Source organism: Lissotriton vulgaris, chromosome 2_1 (genome assembly GCF_964263255.1).
Source record: "Lissotriton vulgaris chromosome 2_1, aLisVul1.2, whole genome shotgun sequence".
Classification (NCBI taxonomy): domain Eukaryota; kingdom Metazoa; phylum Chordata; class Amphibia; order Caudata; family Salamandridae; genus Lissotriton; species Lissotriton vulgaris.
Genome location: NC_141687.1, coordinates 1,546,060,740 through 1,546,081,095, shown reverse-complemented (window position 1 = coordinate 1,546,081,095; position 20,356 = coordinate 1,546,060,740). Strand labels below are relative to the sequence as shown.

The 20,356-nt window shown below is 44.7% G+C and overlaps 1 protein-coding gene and 1 long non-coding RNA gene across 3 annotated transcripts in view; one reads left to right on the top strand and one right to left on the bottom strand.

Moving 5' to 3' along the window:
- Positions 1 to 20,356, top strand: part of PARP9 (poly(ADP-ribose) polymerase family member 9) — a 614,444-nt gene that overhangs the window by 480,109 nt on the left and 113,979 nt on the right. The gene's annotated exons all lie outside the window — the stretch shown is intronic.
- LOC147732879 (uncharacterized) overlaps positions 1 to 20,356 on the bottom strand; it is a 140,429-nt gene that overhangs the window by 33,464 nt on the left and 86,609 nt on the right. The window lies entirely within an intron of this gene.

The following is a 20,356-nucleotide window of genomic DNA, read 5'->3' as shown; positions in this document are numbered from 1 at the left end:
CCTCCACTGTCTGGTGCCTACGGAGGATTGGAGGGCTTTGTCCTATCCTAGACCTGCACCCTCTCATTTTTTCCTCAAAAAGGAGAATTTCAAAATGCTCAGGCTCGCTCAAGTCCTGCCTGCCTTTGAGCCGGGAGACTGGTTGGCTTGCAGGACCCTTTCCCACAGGCATTGCCTGCGGTTCACAGTGAGCCACAAGCACTTTCAGTTCACTGTACTACCTTCTGGCCGTACCAGAGCCCCTCAGGTGTTCACTAAGGTGTGGAGATCTGGGGTGCCAGTCTTCCCCTCTCTCGACGACTGGCTGGTAAAAGCGGGCTCGCCCCAGGCTGTCATCTCCCACCTCCAGGCTATGGTGGACTTCCTGCATTGGCTGGTGGTCACTATCTGAAGTCACACCTGACTCCCTCTCAACTACCTTTTATCGAAGCTGTTCTGGACACGGTGCAGTTTTGGGTCTATCCTCCCGAACGGCGAGTTCAGGATATTCAGGTTATGATACCGATGTTACAGCCTCTATCCTAGATTTCAGGTACACTGACGTTGAGGCTTCTGGGCATCATGGCCTCTTGAATCTTGCGTGCGACCCGTGCCCGTTGGCATATGCGAGTTCTGTGGTGGAATAACCCGACTACCATTAAAAGCCTTCCTATCTTTCATCAGTGGAAGGCTAGTTCAGGTGTTCACCAACCGCACAACCACCATGTGGTACTGCAACAAACAGAGCAGGGTGGAGTCATGGCCTATTTGTCAAGAGGCCCTGCGTCTCTGGACATGACTCGAATGTCAGGGCATATCTTTGGTGGTTCAACACCGGGCAGGCTCTCTGAACACCAGGGCAGACAAAATCAGCCGAAGATGCCTAGCGGATCACAACTTGCTTCTCCATCTTTAAGTGGTGCATGGTCTCGTTCAGCAGTGGGAAGAGCCTTAGTTAGATTGACGAGAACGCACAATGTCTGCAGTTCTGCATGCTGGAGTTTCCAAGGCGGCTCTCCGGCTGAGATGCTTTTCATCTCGAGCTCAAACCTCCTGTTTGCCTTTCCGCCCATACCACTCCTGCCCAGAGTTCTCAAGAATATCAGGAATGGCTGGGCCCAAGTAATTATTGTGAATCCAGACTGCGTACAGAGAGTCTGGTATCCCGAGCTGGTTGAGCATGGCTATCGGTCCTCCTATCAAGCTGCCCTTTCGGGAGGATCTTCTGTCGCAACATGAGGGGAGTGTCCTCCACCCGAACCTGTCCACTCTTTGCCTTCTTAAGTGGAGATTGAGTGGCAACAGTTGACAGCTTGCAACCTTCCTCCTAAACTCTACCACGTTATCTTGACAGCCAGGTGGCCCTCCATCAAAGCTGTATACGCCTGCCATAGGGGAAAATGTGTGGCATGGTGTACAGAAAGACAGATTGAAGCCCTTTTTGCCCCCATTTCTCAGGTTCTTATCCTCATTCTTTCTCTTGCTCTGCAGGGCTATACTGTGGGCACTCACAAGGGCTGTCTTTCTGCTATTTCAGCTTTTCTACAATTGCCTGAGCAGCCTTCCCTCTTTAAATCCCCCATTATAAATAGATTTTTGAAAGGTTCGCAACATTTGTTTCCACCTTCTCCATTTATTATTCCTCAGTGGGACCTCAGTCTTGTCCTCACTTTCCTTATGTGTGCTTCTTTTTAACATTTGCACCATTGTCCTCTCGGACTCCTTACCTTCAAGACTGACTCTCGTGGCTATCACATCTGCCCGGAGGGGCAGCGAGCTTCAAGCTTTGTCATCCAAGCCTCTGTACTTTAACATCTACCCAGACAAACTGGTGCTTCGTAGAAGAGCTTCCTTTCTACCAAAAGTGTTCACTCCCTTTCATGTAGGCCAATCCATCTCTCAGCCTACTTTTTAAGCTTCGCCACTTCCCTCTAAAGAAGAGACGCCACTTCACCGGCTTGGCCCAAAAAGAGCAGTGTCGTTCTACCTTGACCCCACAAAATAGTTCCCTGTGAACGAACAGCTCTTCGTGAGGTATGTCGGAGCAAAGAAGGCAAAGGCTGCACAAAAGCTGACCATCTCATGATGGATCATGCTCTGTATTAAGATCTGCGAGCACTGGCCAAGAAACACCCTCCTGAGGGTTTGCCTGCTCATTCCACTAGAGCCCAAAGCTGTGACTACTGCTTTGTCATGCGGACTACCAGGCCTGAACATCTGCCATTACGCAACATGGGCTTCTCTGCACACGTTTACCAAGCACTACTGCCTGGACGGTCAGGTCTGTAGGGATGAGCACTTTGCTTGTTCGGTCCTGAACGATTTTTTGGTATGAAATTGTTTCGAAGACCCACTTCCATGAGCTATTGCTTGGGTATTTAGTCTAAGGTAAGGAATCTGTGGCTAGAAGTCTCTGTCGGATGAATAAGTTACTTACCTTCGGTAACGCCTTATCTGATGGAGACTCTATCTAGCCACAGATTTCTTAACGACTCATCCATCCTCCTTGTTCTGCTAGGGTCAGGGCTTTTCCCTTTCAGGGCCCTAGTTTTCTACACCAGTGGTCATTGTTCTTCGTTGCTGCACGCTCCTGGCATGGAAAGTTGTGAAAAGAAACTGACATCAGCTCACTGTTGTAGCATCTATATAGGCACTGCGCACGTCACTTCTGGAGCAGACAATGCCAAGTGGAGCAAAGCAATGCCATCTCTCCGTGCGCTGGGTTACTGCTCGTGAACAAATTCTGGATCCAGTCTGACACCTGGAGATAATTGAAAGATAAGGAATCTGCAGCTAGATAGAGTCTCTACCAGATAAGGCGTTACCGAAAGTAAGTAACTTGTGCGTTTGTGTGACATTCAGAACATGTGTATGGTTAATAACAGGGCTCTTGAGAAGTGATATAAACATTTTAGAAACTCTGTCCTGAAGAAGGTGGTTGATCCTAATCTCACTGAAACGTCACGTCGACTTTTGAGTAGTTTTCTTGTTTCAATGATCAACAATTGATTGTTTTTAATATGTTTTTAAATGTATGTCTATTTTGAATATAATGACAAATAAAACTGATTTGTAAATTTTTAAGAAAAACTTTGGTTTTTTGCATTACTGTCTCTACTACATCTATATGCCACTCTGATCTTTTTGTAATCACTATATGTTAATGTGATACTTCGCAATTACTGCTTTTTTAAATCAATATATACGGTTTAACCCCATTGATATTGTATATGACTACGGAGCAACACATTATCCAAATATTTGGTTAGGGAGTTGTTTTACTTTCTTGGTTTAATTACCCCATTCCTATCTTTAAGAATAGGGTCTCTCCTCCTTTTTCAGTTCATCTCAAAACACCCTGCATCGTACCAGATACAATATTTATGGAGATCCACTGGGGTCATAGAAGTCACGACCACAATAGCCTTATTTTGGCTGAAATAGAATTTAATAAGGCCAACATTATTTTGGGTTTAGCTTCTGATACTGCCTCCACGCCTTACCAGATGTATCCAGAATAGGGAACTCATCATGGAAATTTTCATTGTTCCATATTATAGCTCTCCTGTTATTTGCTGGAGTGTTTACAATGTGAAAATCCATCTAGTCGTTTCTTTTGGGGGCAATGTGTCCCCCGTGGCTCAACACCAGCTTGGTTATGAAGTGGCTAATCCTGAAAGGTTTTTAGTGTCAGATAAGCAATGGGCGCTCTGCCATCAGTAGGCGCATATGTAATGTGGCGTGTTAAGTATAAGTGGTGCAACTGGGTGAGTGGAAAAACCCCTTGGAACCACTCAAAGGTTGGTAAACAGGTCCACCAACCAACTGAAACAAAAGGAATACCCTATGCACACACATGAAAATACATTAAGGCGTATATGAGTCAATATACAATGCACAAAGCAACAGAAAATTCTGGGATCTCCTGTAAGGTGACAGTCCGATGAAATTCTTTTATATTTTAAAACAGCCAGCCTACACGTGTTTCATCGCTAATGCAAATCCTCAGGGCTGAAATAACAAAAAGTAACAATGGAGCATCCCACCAGTTGGCATATCAACAAAAATAAACATCTCATTTTGAGTAAGCATTCACTGTGACTTCCACTAGTGTATGTCATTAAATGGTCATACAAGCATACTGTGCACCGAACCGTACATGTGGCGATCGTGCATAGCTACATTGTCTCACAATTTGTGCATTGTATATTGACTCATATACGACTTAATGTATTTTCATGTGTGTGCATAGGGTATCCGTATTCCTTAGGTTATGAGGTGGTTGTGGCTGTTCGCTACTGTCCTTACAATGATCATGTCTCAACATTCTTCCAATTTTCTAGGTTTATAACTATATAATCTACCAGTGAAGCCTTTTTCCCATTGCCATAATTTTTGGAGCAGGGCTATTAGAGGGGATTCTTTCATTCAGGAACCGGAGGAGCTCCTGCTCTATGGGAAATGTCGAAACGGCCTTCCTTTTCTCTTTTGATTTTATCCATCTAATATCTGGGGGGGGGGGCAGAAAGCCCCAGCAATGTCCTCTACTAAGACCTACTAATTTACAATTATATCAGAGGAATATAAATTAAAATCCTCACAGTTCATCAGCAAGTGCTCGACCTTATTTGGATTTCTGTCGGTTAGGCTGTTCCACTCTTCCCTAATATATTGAATATATTGTATAGCATTTTCCCAAATTGCCTGCCTCGTGAGCTGCTGTCAAGTGTAATACATTAGAAGTGAGAGATGCTTTACCCAACTGTTGTTATTCACCATTTAAATTACACAATACCCATAAATGTGGACCACCCTCTGATCTCACGTTTTTTTAAACCATTGTGCAGGTGTAATACAATACACTAAAACTGTTTATTGAATGTTTGTTTTGGGCCCATGTTTCCTGAAAATCAACAAATTTCGTGGTTCCTAAAAAATAGCAGCCATTCACCATCTTCTGGCTTACTATTCAGACCTGCAATATTCCATGACATGATTTTTACAGGGCTCCTATTTATATCCTCCGTCCTATTTGTTTGTTCAACATCATTCAGTCATTTGGCACACTTCAGTTCACCAATGTTAGTTGGCAATCAGCCTGACCTTCCTGGGAACCTGCTCATGCTTTTACTTGTAAGGATTGTGGCCAGCCAGGCCCAACCCTGCAGACAATTATCTCCAATACATCTACCTTTGGTGTTTATGCCATGATCAGGTAGTCTCCCCATCCTTGGCCCATGATAATTAGAAGGTTGTCAAACCATTTGTCAACATATTGCTTCTTCCATGCTGATTTCCATGATATACTTCTGCTGCCCATGACTTTTCCAAAGCTCTACTTGCCTCGTGGTCATTTTCTAGAGGATTACTTCCCTCTGTTCAGTCTTAGTTAGGAAGTAGCACATCTATGCCCATTATATGTAAGTCGTCCCGATGTTTTAGAATCAATCTACTTGCGCTCAACGAGGAAAATTCTACCTTGGTTGTTTGGGACCACCCCATCTTACCTGAATACTTCCCAAGGATTACTTTTTTATGTGCTTTGATGTTATTCCCTTCAGTGCGTGCACTGTGTAAAAGAGAGCTAACAGTCTGGACATATTCAGAGGGCTGGACATTCCAATGTTAGGGAATAGGTCAATGATATTGTAAAAGTAAGTGACTACTGTAGCATTAGTTTTATCAGTGTCACTGATGCTACTCCCCAGGTCTCCGTTTTATTTCTCTCTTTCCTTCTCATGGAGAATGGTATTGCGAGCAGATTAAGAGCTTGTAAAAGTGGCTCGCAGGGTCGTTAGGCGTAGTAGGTCACTGCTTTACATAGTTGCTCTGTCCTTAATGTTTTAGTCTACCCTGGCAACAACACTCATTTCCCCTTTATTTGCCAACTTCAAACTTTTCCTCTGCTTGAACAATCCTTTCCTCTTCTGGAGTGATCACTTCGCTCTCCTAGGTTGGGCCTTCTTAGGAGGCGAGTGTGTTGTTCCCTTTTTTTCCTGGGTGATTACTTTCCCAACTATCTTGCTAGCTTTGACTTCAAGCATGGGGTAAATGGGCGCAATTCCAGATTAATTCTTGATTGGACCAGATTTATTCTTGCTACTGCCAGGGCATACTATCTCTCTTGTCTGTACCTTTTGATCTGCTTCTCTAATCCCCACTCTGTTTCCTTTTTGCCCCGGGCCATAAACAACGACCTTAGGGAGTATACTGGGCATTTCCCTTTCCTATTCTTCTTCCCCATGTTTCTCTTGTTTTCTCCCCGCTTCCCTCAGTCTGTTTGTTCTAAACAGTCTCAAAAAGAGAGTCCACCTTGATCGTCTCAGGGTGAACGGCATCTTTTGTTTTCATATATGCTACACGCTCAGGTGTAGGTTGTTGCCCTCTTTCTGCCCTTTCTGCTTATGCTGCAGGGCTGACGATTAGCTACTGTGGACTGGCCATGCTGGTTTGAAAATGTCCAAAACCGCTGATGGTTCTTCCTCCCCAATTATAACTCGAGATACAGTCATGCCTGCCTTGGCTAGAGGCTCATTGGTATTAGCTGTGCTTATTTTAGCGTTGGTCTGAAGTGCTACATCATGTTTGGTCATAGTAATTATTAGGGTATGAAGTATCATTGTCAGGAATAATGCAATGGGATCAGTACCACCCAGTTATTTCTCCATTACAAGGAGCATCAAGGTCAATACTTAATGTAGGGCTTCCACAGACTCTGACATTATAACATTTTGTCGATTGTCTCCCCTTCTAGACAATTGTATGGGAGGGGGTAGGATATGTAGGTTATAGCCAGGCATGTTCAAAAACATAAATCATCCATATGTGACCTGATATATCTATCTGGAAAACCACCTGAGCAGCACTTAATAAATTCATTATGCACCAGTAGTTTAACTGTCTTCGTTGAGTCCATGTTATTCGTAGCTTTCACTTGGGAAGCTGGCACATCTGGGAGGGTAAAATCTTGCCAAACAGGAAGGCTAGCGAGCGGAAGGAGATTATTTGATAGTTCCCTTACAGTGGTGTGCTCTTTTTGGGGCACAAATTCGACTTCATGTGTGACAATGTTTGGCTACAGCACCCACTCGTGTGTTACATTCAGCTGTCCCATGTTCACCAGACTTGGCATACTTTTATGCTCAGTTGTGCTGGGCTCTTTGGTAGCAGTTGTTAAGTTAACTCGCCCCCTACTTCAACGGAACCATCAAAAGTAGCTTTCCTGATTGGTTCCCAGTGGTTTCTTCCCGTAAGAAGTTGATGATCAGATTTTGTCAGGCTTGAGGTTGCACATGAGACTCACCAATCATCTGCAACTGGGGAGCTACAGATGTAGTGGTAACCTTTCTCAGATTTGTTCTCTTCGATTATAGACTCTCAGTGAACGATTCATACCTGTTGATTTTTTGCCCAGTTTTTGATTCCTGGTCACAGTCATTGTGCTACACTGCTTAAGCTTACTGAAGCTAATAAGGAACAAACAACAGGAGCACACACTTACCAACTCCCCCTGCTTTCGTCACAAGAATTCTTCTGCTGCCACCACCCTGGCGCTGATTAACAGCTGCTCAAAAATGGTTCTAATACTAGCAGTGACATTGTTGTAGTTCACTGAGTAATGTTTTCCTTGCAGTGCTCTTCTTAGATGACTCCTTCCACCTCTTTATCCTCCTTATGCCTCTCATTGAGGCAACTTGCATGCTACTGAATACTGAAAACACACTCCAAGCTACTAACTGCAGTAGCAATAGGCAGATGGCAGGAAAAGACAATTAGCATCGAGAAAAACAAGGCAGCAAACAAAGCAATGGGACAGTGATGGGTACTATGAGGGGCACTGTGCCGCAGCATCTTCAAGCCAAACAGAGAGGGTACAAATGGCACAACATAAGAACAGGATCACCAGTGGGGACAACAGAGCTCCGTCTGCCCTGGTCTACACCCTATCATCCCCAGCCCCCGTGGGTGACAAGCAAAATGGTGTTGGAGCCCAGCTGCCTGCAGCCTCTGCCAGCTCCTACCTCTCTGCTGAAATTACCCCCCTTGACTTGCTTGGCCAAGATGCCTGGTGGCTTAGGCAGAAGACTCCCGTTTTTGTAAGCTATACATAAAATAATGTCGCCTATTATCAGCTTAAAGCTTTCTTTACCCAAGGATTGAACAAACTAAGTCCACCACCAGGCATAATATTCCATATGGAGCACATTTCCATGTAGGTGTGATTGCTTTCGCTGCCTGCATTTTTCAGAGGTGAAAGCACTTTCGTATGCGAAGTATGCTTACTAAGCCCTACCTATCACTTAATGTGTCTCTGGAGGGAACCTGCCCTCATTTTAGGAGATTGGGGCTCACTTCCCACTAATAGACCATGACCCAAATCAAGATAGAAAGACAGAAAGGGTAGAACAGAGAGATAGGAAAACGATGAAGGCAGAAAAAGGGATGAGAAAAGAACATGCAATATTAAGCAAGTGTAAAGTAGTGAAAGAAAAAGGTTATGGCAACCTTGGCATTCAGCGGGAGGATTGCAAGAAAATGTTTGGGACTCTGCATTTATGTTTTTACAAATTACACACTGCCCGCAAAATGTCACCTCCATATTTAGCAGCAAACATCCCTTGTGTACTTATTGTTGCCATAATTATATTTTAACCACCCAAACATTCACCCGTGTAACCTGATGGCCCACCCTGAAATCATTACAACCAGAATACCGATACAAAGAATGGACCTTCAATTTCAAAGTAAGAGGTATCGGCTCGACATCAAAATACGTGCAAGCTACCCAGTATACACGGATGAGAAAGAAATGGTGATAAAAGTAAATGTAATTACAGTCCTAACTAGCACTATCAAGAAAATGTTGGCCTTCAGAAAAAGTACTCCAGTGGGGAGATGTACGAACAGCGAGACAAACCACAAATTATGGCCAGTAATCAGAATAGTACACTAAACTATGCTCGCTAAAAAGAGCTTTGCATATCTTAGACATGTGTTCGAGGCATATGAGCTGCAGATTGTACACTGTGCATAGATCGCCACCTATTGTTGGGCCCGGATGTTTGCAGTTTGTTGTTGTCCTGAAAAGTTCTTTGTAAGTCACGAGATAGGTGACTCCTCCTTAGGACCACATTGCGCATGGGCATCGGCTACGTCCCCAGATTGGTTTTTTCCGCCATCGGGCTCGGATGTGTTTCCTGCGCTCCAGTTTGGAACCGATTTTCCTTTGGCGCGCAATCCTCACCCAGTTCGATGGTATTGTTTCGATCGCGCTACATCGACGCGATTCTCTACCACTTCAAAGTCTCCGATTCCGGTCGTCGATGAAGGCCTTCGGGCCTACCCAGGCCTTGCTTTCTGGCGCATGGAAAGAACGCCATTCAAGAAGTGTCCTCAATGTGGGTCAAAGTTCCCCCACACCGACCTGCATGAGGTGTGCAACCTTTGCCTTTCACCGGAGCATGAGGCCATAGACTGATCGGCGTGTGCCTCATTCCGTACCAAAAAAAACATTCGGGACCGACGAGCTTGGAGAACTATGGCTCGCTCGTCAGCTTCAATCCCCGACGACATCTTCGAAGAGGGTGTCGACGTGCCAGAACACCAGCACGCCGAAGAGAGTATCGGATTCTCAGATGCCGAAGACTCCGACGTTGAGGACATCACTCCAGCTCAACGGGTCGTAAGTAAGACCGTCGACCCCAACCCTTCCTCGACACCCTCAAAAAAGGCTTCGGTTACACCCTCACCTTCGGGCCCGGGTGCACACCGAGACACTGCTTCCCACGCCCCGCCTTCGGGCCCGGCAAAGAAGCCCACTTAGCCTTCAGGCGGCTCGGGCTCGAGCCAGCCTATTCCCGGTGTCAACCCTATACCGACACCGAAGAAGAAGCCATCTTCCTCTACTACTCCAACCGTTGCTCCGACACCTAAGCACTCGGCGCCGAAGAATGGCAGCGGCTCATCGATGCCGAAACCGCACTCGGAGCCAAGTAAAAAAACGCCCAACGTGCCAGATTCACACGCATCAGAGCCGGGAAAAAAAACAGAACCGAAAAAACAGGTTCCAGTAAAAGACATTGCAAAAGGGCACACTCCTAAGTCAAAAGATTCGTCACCAGCTACCGACTCTGTGCCGAAAAAACCTACGGAGCCGAAAACTTCGACACCAATGTATTTGCCCCACTCAGAAGAACTTTTTACACCGGATCCCAATGAGAAAACTCTTGTAAAGGATCCTAAAACCGGACAATTGACTCTCAGCTCCAAGGAGAGACCACTTGAGGCGCCAGCACCTCCTCCCCATCCAAATAAGAAGGGCACTGCAACCTCTCCATTAAGGGTCCCTTCTGCACCACCTCCCCATATTGTTCCTCCTCCTACACCTCCTCCACCTCATCATTCACCTACACCATCTACTAATCCAGATGATGATGTAGACACAGATTCTGACGACATAGGTGGGGGTGCACACGACCGAGCAGGCACCAATAGTCCCCCTCAGTCGCCTAATTCATGGGAGGATTACAGCACCCCTGATGTGCCTTACGTCCCACAAGATGATGTGTACCCTTCCAGACCTTCCCCACCAGAGGACACTATAGGGTTTAACCTACTAGTCCAAAGAACTGCACAATATCATGGGGTGGACTTACACACCGATGCAGTGGAAGAAGATTTCCTATTAGACACTTTTGATAACACACAAAGGTCTACTGCCATTTTACCAATGCTTAAGGGTGTCATCAAGCACTCAACAGAGGTTTTTAAGGATCCTGTCAGGGCTAGGGTCCTCAATCCTCGCATTGAGAAAAAATATAAAGCTGCCCCTGCAGACCCAGTTTATATTAAAGGTCCAGCACAATTAGATTCTCTAGTAGTGTCTAACGCACGTAAACGTGCTAATTCCCAGACATCAGGTGAGGCCTCACCACCAGACAAAGAATCTAAGCTCCTTGACGCCTCCGGCAAGCGAACAGTGGCACAAGCAGCTAACATCTGGCACATTGCCAACACTCAAGCGTTGCTGGCAAGATACGACAGGGCACATTACGACGAACTAGAGTCCATAATGCAGCACCTACCAGACAAATACAAAAACAGGGCTAATGAACTTATACAGGAAGGTAAAAATATCACTAATACTTCCATCCGTTGTACTCTAGACGCTGCAGATACCGCCTCAAGGGCAATCAATACCAACACCCTACTACGTAGACATGCCTGGCTACGTATTTCAGGTTTTAAACCTGAGGTACAAAACTCCATCCTTAATCAGCCATTTGATGAGACACATTTATTTGGACCAAATGTTGACGTGTCTTTAGAGAAAATGAAAAAAGACACCGATACAGCAACATCTATGGGAGCCTTGCAACAGCAAGCTCCCAGACGTTCCTTTTGTCGCTCATCATACAGAGACAACACAAGAGGCTACTCCTCATAAAGTCCCTCCACTTCCTACAAAACCCCTGGTCAATCCACATTCACTAAGGGCTACCAGAGAGGGGGTTACAGGGGTAACAACAACAAAGGCAGAGGCAAAAACAACAACTCACGCTCTGCCTCTACCCCTACACAATGACTTTCCTCCCCCTCCCCCCCAACATTCCACTCCTGTGGGGGGGAAGACTTCAACAATTCCTGCCTGCCTGGATCAACATCACATCAGACAGGTGGGTGCGACAAATTATTCAGTCAGGTTACGGTCTAGAACTAACCTCTACCCCCCCAAGCATACCAACCAAACAGTGTCCAATTTCACAAGAACACCTACCACTTTTGAAGCAATAAGTAGTATTCCTGCTAGAAAAAAGTGCAATAGAACCAGTTCCTCTGCACAAACAAAACAAGGGGGTTTACTCTCTATATTTTCTGATTCCAAAGAAGGACGGCTCTCTAAGGGCTATTTTAGACCTCAGACCGCTAAACATATACATACAGTCAGACCATTTTCACATGGTCACACTCCAACAATTCTTCCGCTCCTGCTGCAAAACGACTTCCTGGCTACTCTAGATCTCAAGGATGCATATTTCCACATTCCCATTCACAAGGCTCTCCGGAAGTATCTCAGATTTGTAATAGACGGGCAGCACTATCAATTCAAAGTACTCCCATTCGGAGTTACAACAGCACCAAGAGTATTCACCAAGTGCTTAGCAGTAGTGGCAGCGCATCTACGAAGACAACACATCCATGTCTTCCCGTACCTCGACGACTGGCTCATAAAAGCCAGCTCATACAATCAGCTGGATTCAATTGAATCATACAATCAATGCGTGGAACACACTCATACCACCATCCAACTGTTCCACAACTTGGGGTTCACAATAAACCACACCAAGTCTCATCTACAGCCATCCAAAGTACAACAGTACCTCGGTGCCACAATAAACACCTCAACAGCGCTAGCTTATCCCACTCCATCAAGGATAGCCAGCATGCAAACTCTTCTAACAAAGTTTCAGCTACAACACTCCCTCCCAGCACGAGTGTTCATGCAACTCATGGGGATGATGGCCTCTTGCATCTTCATAGTACCCCATGCAAGACTTCAGATGCGTCCTCTCCAAGAGTGCTTATCACGTCAATGGAACCAGGCTCAAGGTCACTTAACAGACCTAGTGTTGGTAGACGGACGGACTCATCGCTCTCTGCAGTGGTGGAACACCAAAAACCTTTCCAAGGGACGACCGTTCCTAGAGCCAGTTCCTCAGATAATCTTGACTGCGGACGCATCACTCTCCGGCTGGGGAGCCCACCTACTGCAACACACCATGCAAGGCAGGTGGACACCGCAACAAAAATTACTCCACATCAATCATCTGGAGTTACTAGCAATATTCCTAGCACTAAAAGCTTTCCAGAAGCAAGTAGCAAACAAAGCTGTGTTAGTCCGCACAGACAACATGACAGCAATGTACTTCATACAGAAGCAGGGAGGCACACATTCCCACAGGACATATGGAGGTGGGCTATACCTCAAAACATATTCCTCCTAGCCCAGCATGTTCCGGGAGTACAAAATACTGTAGCGGATCTGTTAAGTCGTCAAACGCAACAGACCCACGGGTGGGAACTTCATATGCAAGTTCTTCAACCATTCTTTCAGATGTGGGGACAACCTCAAATAGACTTATTTGCCACCCACGAAAACGCAAAATGCCCAAGCTTCGCCACCAGATATCCACAAAAAAGGCACTGCAATATGGATGAATTGGTCAAACAGATTTGCGTATGCTTTTCCACCTCTACCACTCATGCCACTAGTAGTACGCAAACTACAGCAGCATTCTCTGACCCTCATCCTAGTTTCTCCAATGTGGACCAGACAACCTTGGTACACCACTGTTAGACCTGGGGTTACCAGTCCACACAGGGTAGCCTGGCACAGAGTGGGTAAGACTAATCTCCAGAGCAATTATGCTGTGCTTGCATCACACTTCGCATACTAACTCAGCGCCCATCCACAAAAAGATGACACTACACCAATTTAGAAAAATACGGTCTGTTTTATAAAATTCTTTGGTATGTTTTTGGTTTTTAGCAGTATTTCAATTCAGTACATTACATAACTTCTCATTCAATCATTAGTTTGTGCTAAGTTCCAGTTGCCATTAACAATACTTTTCTCCCTCAAATGTAAGCAACTCAGTGATGACTCCTGCAATTTATGAAAGCAGTATACATACACTACAATTTTAGATTAGGTTAAGAGCAATTATCAAGCTTCTTTACAGTAAGTTGAGGCTGTACATTACCCCTGAAATCTCAAAACATTACAATCAGGATGGTGCAGGTTCTCAGCAACAGTTCCAATAATGGCACACTTGTGCTTTACTGCGAGCAGCTGGTAAACTGAATAGAGACAGGCAGAATATTACTTCACTTCATAAAGTTATTTAGCTTGCTCTACAATCTCAATGGGCTAATAGGTTCCCACCGTATCACTCTCAGGCCCTGAAGGTTCTTCATAAAAGAGTACTCCCAAGCTAAGGCTTCTCTACCCTTGAAACAGTCCCATTCCCCTGGCTACCTTTAGTGGTAAACTAAACCTTCACTCGATCAATTCTACCCCGCAGATGTCCTCGCTTAATTAGGGAAGGCACTGTAATCAGTAAGTCACGTTCTTAAGGTGTAGTATTAATGCCGCAGTTTCATTAAAGGGGGGATTTCCTGAAGCCTGGGTGAGAATTCCTGGCCAATAACGCTGTCCCGCGTCAGTCCCAATATCGCTCCTCACCTCCCTCCAGCCTAGAGCTCCCAGCTTACTTTCTTCTGGTAGACTTTACTGTCCGCTTTCACCTCGAGTCCGATCCGCTGCCCGGGGACCGGAGAAGATTTCACTACCCGTTGGGTTCGTTCACCTTCCTGTCCGGAGCGGAATCCTGTAGCCTCCGCTCTGCTGGTTCTTAGTGCGTCGGACAGCTCTCCCGACGGCTTTTCCTCGCCGTCTCCACACGCCGGAAGATCCCCGCTCACAGCCAGACTCCTCTAGCGTCTCCCCGCCTCCTTCGTTGTCATGGAAATCCTGCCGGCAAAGCTCACCCGGCTGAAGGGCTCTGACAGGGGCACTCCCGCAGAGAAGGTGAGGGGGGTGGGGGGCTCGGCTCCTGTCAGTCAGCACCTCGCAGAAGGCCCTCCGAAGCCCCTCCGTGAGATCTACGCTCCGCTTTGATTTACTCACAGGGACCTGGGCTCTGGGCATGTAGTATAAGGTCTTGCCTTTCTGTTAATCAGTATGCGCCAACCGGAGTAGTGGGATCGGCAGATACACCATCACTCTCGGCGACTTCACAGGATCAGTCACACCCGTTTCTGTGGTTCCCCCGTCCAGCCACCCGCACTGTCTCCAGAAATGGCTCAGGGACAGTTCAAAAGGGACACTGGACAGGCTGGAGGAAACCAGGGTAATCCAGCGATGGTAGGGCTAGGTCAACAGGTAGGGGGATACGTCATTCAAGAGGGGCAGCCAACCTAAGGGACGATCTACCCTCACTTAGTGCGCCTTCCTCCCCACAGAGTCGTCTCACTCCTGACCTCAGTTATCTTAAGTTTTCTGGTCACACCCAAAATGGCCGCCCTGGTTCTGGCCTTTTATAGGCTAGGCTCTGGCTACCAGAACCAGCCAGAAGGTTCTAGAACCTCTCCATAGTTTCCTATGGCCTCAAGGCCTGAGGTAAAAAGATTATGGCAGTTGCAAGCCACCATTTTGTGTCACTGTGTTCAACAGTTTTTATGAGGGTGACTAGGCCTTAAAGAAAAATGGCAATGGGAAAGGTGACACCTAGCCCCTACGCAACACTAAAAATTCTGGTGAACATGAAAAATGGAAACACTCGGAGGCCAAAGGGGACAAAATAAATAAATAATTGGTAGGAAACACCCAGAAGCAGACAGGTCTAACAACCACACTGCTACAACTGTCTGTAGTACCACACCAAAAACTGCACCTGTCTCCACACCTCTAAGCATAGAACCGTGGAGAGATCAGACAACCGGACCCAGCTCAGCTCAACCTTGCGAACTGGCTCCTAAAGTCCTAGAATTTGGATATCTGAACCTTCCTCCAGACTGCATGAAATGTCATTAAAGAAGCTAGACGTCCAACCACTTGGGCATGTTACACGGCCAAGTGGAAACGATTTGTGATATATTGTCACAACAACAATATTGATCCTCTAAATGTGTCTATTCAACACATCATAGGATACTTACTGCATCTCCAAAGATGTAACTTAGCCTATACGTCTATTAGACTACATCTTTCTGCAATAGCAGCATATCTGCAAAACAGACAACATCCATCTCTGTTCAGAGTGCCTGCCATTAAAGCCTGTATGGAAGGCCTTAAAAGAATAATCCCTCCCAGAGTACCACCTTCGCCTGTGTGGAATTTAAAAGTCTCTCTCACACGGTTAATGGGACTTCCCTTTGAACCTTTACACAGATGTGAATTACAATTTTTAACATGGAAAGTTGCTTTCCTGGTAGCTATTACTTCTCTGCGGAGAGTTAGTGAACTACAAGCACTAACCATCCAAGAACCCTTCTTGCAAATGCATCAAAATAAGGTAGTTCTACGTACTAATCCAAAATTCCTGCCCAAAGTCATTTCTTCATTCCATCTCAATCAATCTGTGGACCTGCCCGTTTTCTTCTTGCAACCACAATCAGTAGCAGAAAGAGCTCTTCACACATTAGATGTCAAAAGAGCATTGCTATACTACATAGAAAGAACTCAACCTTTTCGTAACACAAACCAACTTTTTGTGTCTTTCTCACTGCCACACAAAGGTAATCCCATTTCAAAATCTGGGATAGCTAGATGGTTTGTCAAATGCATACAGATTTGTTACCACAAAGCTAAACGTACGTTATCTGTTCCTCCTAAAGCCCACTCTACAAGAAAAATAGGGGCTTCAATGGCATTTTTAGGGAACATTCCCCTAGATGACATCTGCAGAGCAGCTACATGGGCTACACCGCACACATTCACAAAACACTATTGTGTAGATGTGCAAACAAAACAACAAGCTAATGTGGGCCAGGCTGTTCTCAAAACATTATTCCAAACTACTGCAACAGATAGGGGTGGTCGCCGCTAAGAGTGGGTACTGCTATACAATCTATGCACAGTGTGCAATCTGCAGCTCATATGCCTCGAACTGAAAATGCTACTTACCAGTATGCATCTGTTCTTGGCATGTAGAGCCGCAGAGTTGCACACGCCCACCCGCCTCCCCGGCTACCCTGGTCTGTTCCAGTATTATCTTAATTAGATACAAATTACATAGGCATTCTTCCTTTTCTTGAAAAACTCCATCATTTCCCTAATGGCGAAAAACAATCTGGGGATGGAGCCGATGCCCATGCTCAATGTGGTCCTAAGGAGGAGTCACCTATCTCGTGACTTCCTAAGAACTTTTCAGGACAACAACAAACTGCAAACATCCGGGCCCAACACTAGGTGGCGATCTATGCACAGTGTGCAGCTCTGCAGCTCTACATGCCAAGAACAGATGCATACTGGTAAGTAGCATTTTCCTTCACTGCCAATATGGTGCACTGGAAATGGCATACTTCACCTACTTGTTTACAATAAGACTGACCTGTGGGCTCGCCTGTGTACTGTAACTTCATTCTGATGGAACCAGTATACTAAGTTAGCACACATGATTTTTCTTTTCATACAAAGCATAACTCTGAATTACATCAGTCTTCCAGACTCAAGAGCAACATAACAACAAAGCTACCCTTTGTTATTGTGTTATAAGACAGTACATGTACATTTAGAGCATTACTGCAGTAGTTAGGTGTGAGGAGGGCAAAAAAAAAGACCACTTATTATACCCCATCAGGGTAACAACTAGGCAAAATTGAACACGGTCATATCCAGAGCTCTCAATTTTTCAGAGGTTCAAAAAGGACAACATGTCTTCCTGTCAAGGAAAACAGTTCTTCAACATTTAGTGATTGGAAGTGATAAATAAAGCACATAATTTCAAATGTTTGGAACTTATTTTGTGTAATGGTGTGACGGATTTGGATACTTTTGCACAAAAATGAAATATGTGCCTGCAACCCGAGCTCCAACCTCTTATGACGAGAATTGAAGGCAAAGCATTAACCTTTGATGTAAAACAGGAGGAATAAATAGATGTCAAGCTAATGGCTGAAATGAACAATGTGAAAGCAGAAAAAATGCAATCAACCTTGGCTACGCAGCTTGACCAAATTGTGTGATCCTAGGCAAATCTCTCTCATGTTAGATTTAATAGGCTGAAATGTTACACTATGTATAATAATAATCTGGCCCACATATAGGATGTACTTGACTTCCATGTGGCCTCTGCCTGCCAGCCACACTTTAACCTCATGCACCAAGAATTAAAGACGGAACATTAACCTTTGATGTGAAATAGAAGAAATAAAGAGATGTCTACGTAGTGGCTGAATTGCGTAAAATGAATGCAGAAAACTTGTGTGCTGCCTATAAACTCCGTATGTCAGGTAGGGGGGACACAGTGGTGTTGAGGACTGTCGCCTACTCTGTCGAGAAGAGGGCCGTTGCTTTGTGCAGTACTGTGACCTGAAGGGGCCGTTTCCCTGTGCGCGCTGTTACGAACTGCGTATGCCAGGAGGGGAACCGTGATGAAGTGAAAGGGCTGTCACCCTGGAGCAGTTTGCAGCTGTGAAGGAGAAGTAAGCCATTATCTGCAGAGGAAGAGCAGCGATTCAACTGCCCAACAATCCAGGAGAACCCTAGACCTGTTGCCAGATTCAGGGAGGCTTACCACGTAGGAGGAGGAGCGTATGGACACCTGCTGCATACAGACTTCTGCTCACTGCCGGGCCACAGACACATCCAGATCACCCCGAACCTCCACTCCAGTGAGAGCAGTAAAGACTGAATATTGTGCTGCAAGAGCTTGAGGTAAACTTGCTCTGACTGACAGTTTGCGGCATAGAGGCACTTTGACTTTCTCAAAGCCATCATGGAACTTCTAAAACTTGAACCCACTAGTGGAACCTAGCTGGAATGTCACCTCGTAAATGGGGAATAACCTGGATCCTTTTACAGGGAGTGGGTCTTGAGAACTGACCACGGGAATGCTAGTGTGGCTACCTTAAGGAGACTGTGTATATTATTTGTACACAAAATACATGAGTAAAAGTAAGGGAATGCTCATGAACCACCCATTTATTGCCCACCTGATGCCCAGTAATGCAGTCCAGTTTTAGATTTCAATTTTTACTAAAACTATAATACTATTTCCTCTTTGTATGTGTGCTGTAGATAAAGATATTTCTCCTCGTTAGACCAACCAGTTTGGCGCAAACCTGTATTTACAAGTCTTCATATATAAATATGGGTTTGCGTCAGAATACATGGTTGGCTGTGTGCCTAAGCTGCCATGCGTTAATTAATTAATATATTTTTTTTGTTTTTACAAAGCTACACTTAAGCACTGTAAATCTAAAAATAGATTTTGCATCGGAGTTGTGCCAGAAAAGTGGCACAACACAACATAAAATCTGGGCCTCAACTTACACATTTATGTTTTTAAAAACTTTGCCAGAAAGGCATTAGTAAGAAGGAGAAACATGACAGTAAGTAAGTCTGGTCTGCTTAATTGGTTGCAATATCTGAATTTTCCAATATCTTATGGGGTTAAGGCACCTGCCACAGAGATCTTTGTGCTCTCAGTAAATCTGAGGGAGTAACAATAATAATGGTGGTTAAAACATTTGTTGGAAAGATCTGTGTTTTGTCTACTCCCAGTTTTGACTCAAATTAGCATAGAGGGTTAATGTGTCTCCTGCAAAACACATCATGTAACATGCAGATGACACATTTTTATTATGTAGATAAGTGGGTTACAGCTTTTAACACAGATCATTTTGTTACTTGCAGTTGCATTGTGATCCTTCCAATATAGCACAGAGCTATGAAGGGTGTTATGTGACTCCTACAATTTTTAACCCTCTCTGTCTTTTGTAACATATCCTGTACATTAAGTTACAAATGTGTGGTATTTATTTCAATGTAATATGTACATGTGGTGTAAAGATCTCTGACACCCAGCATTGGGATGAGTAGCACTAGTGTTAGTGCATCCCACCCCTATTAACTCGTTAGAATGCAGTTTGTTAGACATCATAATTTCAATGTCACGTTCATCATGTTCATTAGTCACACATAGAAACGTAAATTGGTTTTTTCATTGGTTAGACTAATGCCAATGCATTTCGGGACAAGTCCTTTCATCAGGGGAAATTTGTCCTGTAATACAACCAAAGTGCTTATAATCAATGACCCAAAAGGAGCAACTTTCTTGAATCAATAAACACATAATCAGTACTCATATGAGGCAAAAGTGAAATGAAGACGTCCACTAAATATATATATGAAATGCCTTAAAATTTGAAAAATTAATCATGAAGACCGCATAATCATTCAGGAAAAATTGTGAGAAAAAGTGAAATGGTTAACAAATCACCAAAACTGTGTAAATCCGTAACGGAAAAAGTAAACGGTTCAGAAGCCGAACAACGAGAAACCCATAAATGGCGGGTATAGACAAGAAAACCAACTATGAGATAGGAAAAGTAAGGTCCATAGCTTAGGAAAGTAGCCTACCGCTTATTCAAAGACTGGCGTCTTTCCCACGCATGTCTATATGTGGTAAATTGCAAAGTCAGTTAGTAGAGTGGCCATTTTCAATGGTGTAGAAATAGAAAAAAGTCCCGGTTCAAGAAAGAAAAGAAGGACTAAATGTAACCGGCTGTATCATTAGTCACTTTTGCATGATTTTATTTTGATAATTTACATTGTGTGTCATTTCATACTGTTTGTTCTCTTTGGTTCTTA